An 8,313-nucleotide genomic window follows, 5' to 3' on the forward strand; every position below is an offset into this window, starting at 1 on the left:
TGAGAATATTTTTTTCCAAAAAGTCACCTTTGATTTATTTTAACAGAAGAGGACATTTCAGTCTTCCTCTCAAAGAGAATGGAAAACCAAGTGAGAGCTGGAAATAGATTTTCCCAGGGCACCTGGGTTGGAGAGCCTTGGCAGTGGCGACGCCACTGGGCAGCTTGAGATCTGAACAATGTCCCCTAGGAGGGCAATGGGTCCAAAAAAGTTATCCCAGAGAAAATTTAATCAAAAGTAGTATTTTGCTATAGCAAAAAAAAAAAATCATGAAAAAGTCTTGGTAGGATATGAGGCAATTCCAGGGAAAAGGAGTTGTCTTTGAACAGGAGAGAGAACTGTGCATATTTCCTCCCTGTGGAGCAGTGTGCTAAAGGGGACAGGCACATGGAAAGAAAGAGAGAAGGGACACTTCGAGTTCCAACTAGGTGTTCATTACTGTCCCAGACTCAGGGGACACAGAATGGCATAGAGAAGACATAATATATGTTGATTTAACAAATTTATATGCAGAATCTCATTTAATTCTCATTTACACCTGATTACCCCTATTTTATCGTGAGGAAACTGCGGCTCAGAGAGATTAAGAAATATATCCATGGTCACACAGCAGGTATACACAGAAATGGGTATTCAGACTCTGCTACTGTACTCCAGCACTGAGCCTCTTCCCACTTCACTCTTTTCTATGCTAGGTCCATGGGAACCCTAGAAGAAAGTTGTATTGGCATGGCTGTACAGGCCAACTGGCCAGGGTGGGGGTGTCAAATTCTGGTGACATGGATGTTTTGGCCACTTTGGAGGCGTGCTGCCATGTTAGGGAGGAATGGCTCACGAGCCCTTAACTTTGCTGACACAGTCACACTGCAGTCAAATTGACACTTGACACAAAGGCAATGTCAAGTTTCCAGAGCTACAGACTCAAGGTTCAGCTGTAATATCATGACCCAGCTGAGGCAACACCTGGGAACCTGCTTTTGGAAGCCAGCCAGAAAGTCTCCTGATCTGATATCCCTTTTGTTCCATTAAACACTTAGCATGGGGCACTTAGCATGGCAATTTGCAAGAACAGGAGTAGGCCTGAAGGCAGCAGAGGGAATGTGTTTGGAACTTCCCGGACACTTAAACTTCAGTAGCACTCATGTTCTGATTTAAGTCAAGTGATGCTCCTCTGCTCATGGGTGGCGTCATAAGACTCTCTGAGGTACTTGTTACAATCCAGGTTGCTCAGGCCCCTATAGCTTCTGATTCAGTAGGTTCTGGGGCGGGCCGCAGGAGTCTGCACTTCATCAAGCTTCCCGAATGAGTCTGTGATCAGGCAAGCTTGGGAAATGCTGCTTGATAGCAATGCTCCTTTCACCAAAGCCACTCCCCTTCTTGCAAAACACTATAGGCCAAGACTGAAAGGAAGATGTCAAGTGGATTTTGCAGGGGGGAGGGGTAGGAGGGGGTGGAGGAGCTGTGTGGATGTAGCTGCTGAGGAAATGGGAAAATTAGGGCCACACTGGAGGTATTCTCCGTTCTATTGGCCCAAGTTCCAGGCCTTCGGTGTCCACAGCAAGCCAGCAGAAAACATCTGCACGATCTCTGGGCTAATGCAAGTTTAACCTAAGCAGCAAAGAAACTAGGGTTTAGAGTACACGGAACACTACAGATTATACTTTACACCTCATACCCATTCCCTCTGCCTGTTTTTAGACACACTCCTGTTCTTGCAAATTGCCACAGGCCAAGGCTGAAGTGAAGCCCAGTTAAATTCCAGAATAGCTTCAGACCACTGGGTTCCATTTCCTATCTTCAGCAACTCATCTGAATATAAGTATTTTGCCCTGGTCGGTGTGGCTCAGTGGTTAGAGTGTCAGCCTATGCACCAAAGGATCATGGGTTCCATTCCCAGTCAAGGGCATGTACCTCAGTTTCGGGCTCGCTCTGCGCCTCGGGTCAGGGCTCACACAGGTGGCAATCAGTCAATGTCTCTCTGTCACATCGAAGTTTTGCTCCCTCCCCAGCTCTGTCTCCCTTCTACTCTCTCTTGAAAGCAGTGGAAAAAATGTCCTCAGGTGAGGGTTAGCAACAACAAAAATGTAGTTAATAATGAAGATATTTATCAAGTTTCAAAGACGACTTAGAGGAAATAAGACCGAGGTGAAAGCAATCCAAATGTCTATCAACAGATGAGTGAATAAATAAAGTGTGGTATATATGTATAAATGGAACATTCTTCCGCCTTGAAAAGGAAGGGAATTCTGAGACATGCTGCAACATACATGACCCTCGAGGACATTACGCTGAAATAAGACAGTCACAAAAGGACAAATACTGTACAATTCCGCTTAGAGTTGTCAGATTCATAGAGACAGAGAATAAAATGGTGGTTGCCAGGGTCTGGGGAAAGGAGGGAATGGAGAGTTATTTGTTGGGTAAGGCGTTTCAGTTTGGGGAGATGAAAAAGCTCTGAAGATGAATGGTGGAGATGGTTGCACACAAATGTGAGTGTACTTAATGCCACTGAATTTTACACCTAAAAATGGTTAACATGCCAAATTTTGTTATGTATATTTTACCACAATAAAAAAAGAAAAAGAAATAGGACTGAAAACTAAACCCACTTGAGAATGGGATTTTGAAAGTGGGAGCAGCTGCATCTGAGAGAGCAGCCCAACCGCAGCTGCATCCCCCCTTGGCCCCGCTGGCCCGCGACTTACTTGCTGCAGCAGTTCATTCCACCGCGTTTACAAACACACTCGTCACATTTCTTGGTCTTCCACTTTGAGTTCAGCGGGTGTGTGGCTCCATTTTGTTCCCTGCATGCTGAAACAACACAGGTGGCATCATCAGTGGTGTCTTCAAGCCATGCAGCTGGAGCAAGGCTGGGAGGCCATTGAGACCAGCCCCTGCCATCTGTACCCCTCCCAGAGAGGGAAAATCTCATCAATTTTAAGGGTGTCCAAGAAAACAGCTTCTGTGTCCACCCACAGCTGAATTCCAGTACTGTCCAGTTCATGCGGCTGATCACGTTTTCTTACAGCGAGCTTAAATCCTTCTAGGTTTTATTTCAGAAAAGATATTACAAGAGAAAAATAAGGCCTTCCTCTTTAATCAGATAGCTATTATGATCCTAGGGATATTTGGGGCCAAGTTTGTTTTTTCTGCTGGATTATCTCTGAATAAATGTCTCATTTTTCTACTTCCCTTTGCTTTGCTTCTCAAGCCTAAATGCACATGTAAAACAGCTTGAGTATTTAAAAATATATACACCCCAGAACAATGAAATCAGAACCTCTGGGCATGAGGACCAGGCTGCCATATTTTTAGAAAGCTCCCCAAGTGTTGCAAATATTCCGCCAAGGGTCAGAGCCACTGCTTTAGTCCTTGGTGGCCCGGGTATGCTTGGGAGCCAATAGCATCAGCACTTACGAGGCTGTGCTGGCCATGCAAACCCGCACTCTCACGCCAGGCCCACGGAACCGGGACCTTTATTTTAACAAGGTTCTCAAAGGGTTTATGTGCACATTGAAGTTTGGAAAGTACTGCTTTGGAATAACTGATGGTTCTTTGCTTGCGTGTAGGGGTCCATCAAGAAGCTTTTAAATATGTAGCTCCTACCCCAAAGATTCTGATTTGCCTGGTTTTGGGTGGCTCCTGAGTGTTGGTGGGTTTCAAAAGCTCTCCAGGCAATTCTCATGCACCTCGGGCTGAGACACTCTGTCTTGTTATAAATGACAAATTGAAGTCCCTCATTTTACTCCATTTAATATCTGTCCTACTCCTCTTTCCCCATGTAGATGTAACGGCCTTCATCTGCCAATAGGTTACATCTTACCAGGTGCAGGAAAATAATAAACTTGAAAAGCCGGGACTTACCATTAGACGAGTCGCCTGCCTTGCGTGAATTAGGTATGATATTGCACCAGCCATTGCATACCGTCACACAGATGCCCAACACCACCAGGCTTCCCAGGAGAGCGTTCTGCCACATAAAGAAGAGTCAGCAAGAAAAACAAATTAATTCAGATGGCAGCCACTGACTGAGTGTCGTGTATGAGGACCCCTGCTGGGCTCTGGCAGGTGGTTTAAAGGCGGAGCTTCAAAGGAACAAGACCTACACAAGTTACTAAAATAAACCAGAAAAAGAGCCAAATGTGAGTCAAAAGTCATAGACCAATACAATAATGGTAGTGTGCTATTTTTTTCTAAACCTCACCTGAGGATATGTTTTTATTGATTTGAGAGAGAGGAAGGGGGAGAGAGAGAGAAACGTTGATGTGGGAGAGAAACATTGATCAGTTTGCCCCTTTTACGTGCCCGGACACCCGAGGCCGAACCCACGACCTAGGTATGTGTCCTGACCAGAAACGAACCTGCAACCTTTTGGTGTATGAGACGATGCTCCGACCGACTGAGCCAACCGGCCAGGGCGTAGTATGCTATTTTAGTTCCAAGGAGGTTTGCAGAACCCTTTCAGGTAGCTGATTTTTAGCTGCTTTGCAGAGTGTGTATAATTTAAAGGACAGAAATGAGGGAGTAGCCCGGCCAGCGTGGTTCAGTGGTTGAGCATCGATCTAGGATCCAGAAGACTGCAGTTCTAATCCCGGTCAGGGCACGTGCCTGGATTTCGGGTTTGATCCCCAATGGGGGGCGTGCAGGAGGCAGCCGATCAATGACTCTCTCTTATCATCGATATTTCTCTCTCTCTCCCCCCTCTCTCCCTCTCTCTGAAATCAATAAAGACATATTTTTAATAAAAAATGTTAAAAATAAATAAGAAATAAATAAGAAATGAGGGAGTGGAAGAGATTTTTAGGAAGATAAAACATTGATAAAAAGATGAAGAAAACACAGTAGGAGACTTGATGGAGCTAACTGGGCTAGTTGGAGTTCTTAGACCATGAGGCTAAGAACTTTATTTTCCAGATGATAAAGTCATCATTGACGGCTGCATGAACATATAAGTTCATCTAGCTGACACTGGGTCTTCAGGACTAAGAAAAGTATCAAGTTGCTTTTGTCATCATTTTGAGATGAGCCAGCCACATAAACAAACATTACTTGGGAATTGCCAAGAACCTTTTTAAAAAGAAGTGGGGGTGAGGGTACTTGTTCTGTATGATATCTGAAATTAATTATGAACTGATGCTACCTGAAGTAGTGTGTAACTGATATAAGAATAGAAAGAGAAGTAGAGGGAATAGCATTTGAAACCCCAAAAAGTATATTTATAATTACATATAAAAGTTTTTCATAAAATACACTTAGTCTTTGAAATCTGTAGAGAATGATTATTCAATAAATTGTATTAGGACAAGTGGTGGGCTATTTTGAAAGGAAACAAAGTTACTTTTCTACTTTAGCTCTCACAAATAAATTCTAAAAGGGTTTAAGGTTAAATTTTTACAATAAGATCATAAACTAACTTTGTACGATGACAGATACACCTGAAACTAATATAATATTGTATGTCAGCTATACTTTAATTAAAAAATTTTAAGATCATAAACTAATCACAGAAAATATAAGCATTTATCTTATTCTAAGTATATATTTAAAAAGAGCCCTAGCCAGTGTGGCTCAGTGGTTAGGGTGTCAGCCTGTGGACTGAGGGTCTTGGGTTCAATTCCAACCAAGAAAACGTACCTCGATTGTGGGCTCCATCCCAGTCGGGGTGTCCGGAGGCAGCCAATGTGTCTCTCTCACATCAGTGTTTCTCTCTCTCTCTCTCTCTCTCTTCTTTCCACTCTCTCTGAAAAAGCAAAGGAAAAAATATCCTTGGGTGGGAATTTAAAAAAAAAGAAAAAGAAATAGATTTGAAAATGTGAAAGTTATAAGTCCATTAACAAAATTAAAAAGCAATTACCAGATTTGGAGAACAATATCATCATATGAAGAATTTCTGTATCAAGAAGAAAAAGAAAAACATCCTCATAGAAAAATGACAAAGAAAATAACACACATACACAAATAAAAATGATGAACAAACACATGGAAAAGTTCAACTTACTGATGATCAGAAATGTAAATATGTACATAAAACAGAACTGTAATGGGATGACAAAAATAATTACTTCATTTCTAATATCCGGAGGGAAATGTGGGCATATCTGGGAAGTGAAATGCACAAGGCTGAGCCTGGGTTATGTTGGAATAATCTGTTTTCTTTTCTTTTCTTTTTTTAATCCTTACCCGAGGATATTTTTTCCTTTGCTTTTCAGAGAAAATGGAAGAGAGAAAGAGAAACATCAATGTGAGAGGGACACATCGATGGGCTGCCTCCCACACATGCCCCAACCAGGGCCAGGAATCGAGCCTGTAACCGAGGTACATGCCGTTGGCCAGAATTGAACCCAGGACCCTTCAGTCCATGGGCTGACGCTCTAACCACTGAGCCAAACCCACTAGAGTGGAATAATCTTTATGGAGCACAACTTGAGAGTGTATATCCATACTCTTAACACTGATCAGCAGCCCAGCCTGGTGTGGCTCAGCGGGTTGAGCGTCCCATGCACCAAAAGGTCATCGGTTCCGTTCCAGGTCAGGGCACACGCCCCGGTTGCGGGCTTGATCCCCAGTAGGGGGCGTGCGAGAAGCAAAACACTGATGTTTCTCTCTCTCTAAAATCAATAAAAACATATTTTAAAAACAACAACAACAACAAAAACCTGTTTACAACATTTGACTTTACCTTTTGCTTCTAAGGCTTGATCCTAACAAGGATGACACAGAGACAGAGGCAGACTTCTCCCCAGGAATGCTCACTGCAGCGGGGAAGTGGGAACAACCAAACACCCCCTAGCAGGGCTGTTCGAGAACATGGGGATTCCAAAAAAAAGCACCGGTACACTTAGGAGGTAAGGGAATAGGAAATGACATAAATAATCACTATTATGACTGAGTGAAATAAGGCAGTTTACAAAAAAGTGTGCATGGTATTATTCCTATGAGTGAAAAAGATGCATGGAGAGGGAGATGCTCAGAAAGAGATTAAAATGTTTGCACCCAATTTTAACAAGTGATTTTTGAGCTGTGGGATTTTTCTTTGGGCTTTTCCTCTTATTTTCTAAGTTGTTTATAATGAAGCGCATTGGTTTTATAACCAAAAGAAACAAATCAATCCCTACAGTAAACTCTCAGTGTACTTAGCTCACATCAGCACTGGAGGTTGCACCTGCTGGCTCTGGTTCATCCTTTTGCATAATCTTCAGTTTAAGATCATTGTGTAAACCTGAATTTTTTTCTCAAAAACAAACAAAAAACAAAGTAAAAAGCCGGCCTTATTGACAGAATTTCTGCTCCCTTCGTCCAGAAAGGGGGTTCCTGGGATGTGCTGGTGATCACAGGAATCTGGAGATCACAGGAAATGAGAGTTTTATTTAGTCCGAGGACAGAGGCACCAGTGGGCACAAGCCAGGACTGCAACCCAGGGTGAGTGACGGATGCCGAATGCCCAGATCTCCTGCTGCTCTGATCAAAGGCACCCAATCGAATGACTCAAGGATGGAGTCCAAACATGGTGACCAGAGAGAGCAAAATATTCAGTTTTGAGATTAACCAGTTGACAATATCTCACATATAGCCTCCATTTCACACCCCATCCCCTCAGTTTCCTCTCCTGGGAAAACAGCGGTTGTCCTACTTGGGTGGGCATCAAAGTAACCCAGGTTGCTAATAAGGAACACAGTCTCAAGCTCATTGGAGAAGAACAGGGCCAAGGCCTTTGCATCTTTACCAAGTCCCCTGGGGAGAAGCACAAGAAACATCAAAACCAGCGCTGCTGCCTGGCCGGTATGGCTCAGCGGTTGAGCATCGACCTAGGATCCAGGAGGTTGGGGTTCGATTCCCAGTCAGGGCACATGCCCAGGTTGCGGGCTCGATCCCCAGTGGGGGCTGCAGGAGGCAGCCGATCAATGGCTCTCTCATCATTGATGTTTCTCTCTCTCTCCTTCTCCCTTCCTCTCTCTGAAATCAATAAAGACATACTTTTTAGAAAACAAACAAACAAACAAAAAAACAGTGCTGCTTAATGTGGAAATGAATCCCTGGGAAATTTTATAAAATAAAATGCAGATTCTGCTTTGGTGGGACTCAAAGAGTCCTAATTTCTAGCAAGCTCCCAGGTGATATCCCTGCTTCTGGGCTGAGGACAAGCCGAGCAGAGAGGATCCAAGGTCCTTTCCTGTTCCCCTGCCTCCCTTCCCTCGCTTCTTTGCTTCCTTTCCTGAGTTAGGTAAAGATGAGCACCTGTCACGTGCAGGCACAGGAGCCGGTGCAGCCTCGAGGAAAGCACTAGTTAGACTTTCTAGATGGTGTGGCTTCATG

Source organism: Miniopterus schreibersii (assembly GCF_964146895.1).
Source record: "Miniopterus schreibersii genome assembly, chromosome: 14".
In the NCBI taxonomy this organism is placed as follows: Eukaryota; Metazoa; Chordata; class Mammalia; order Chiroptera; family Miniopteridae; genus Miniopterus; species Miniopterus schreibersii.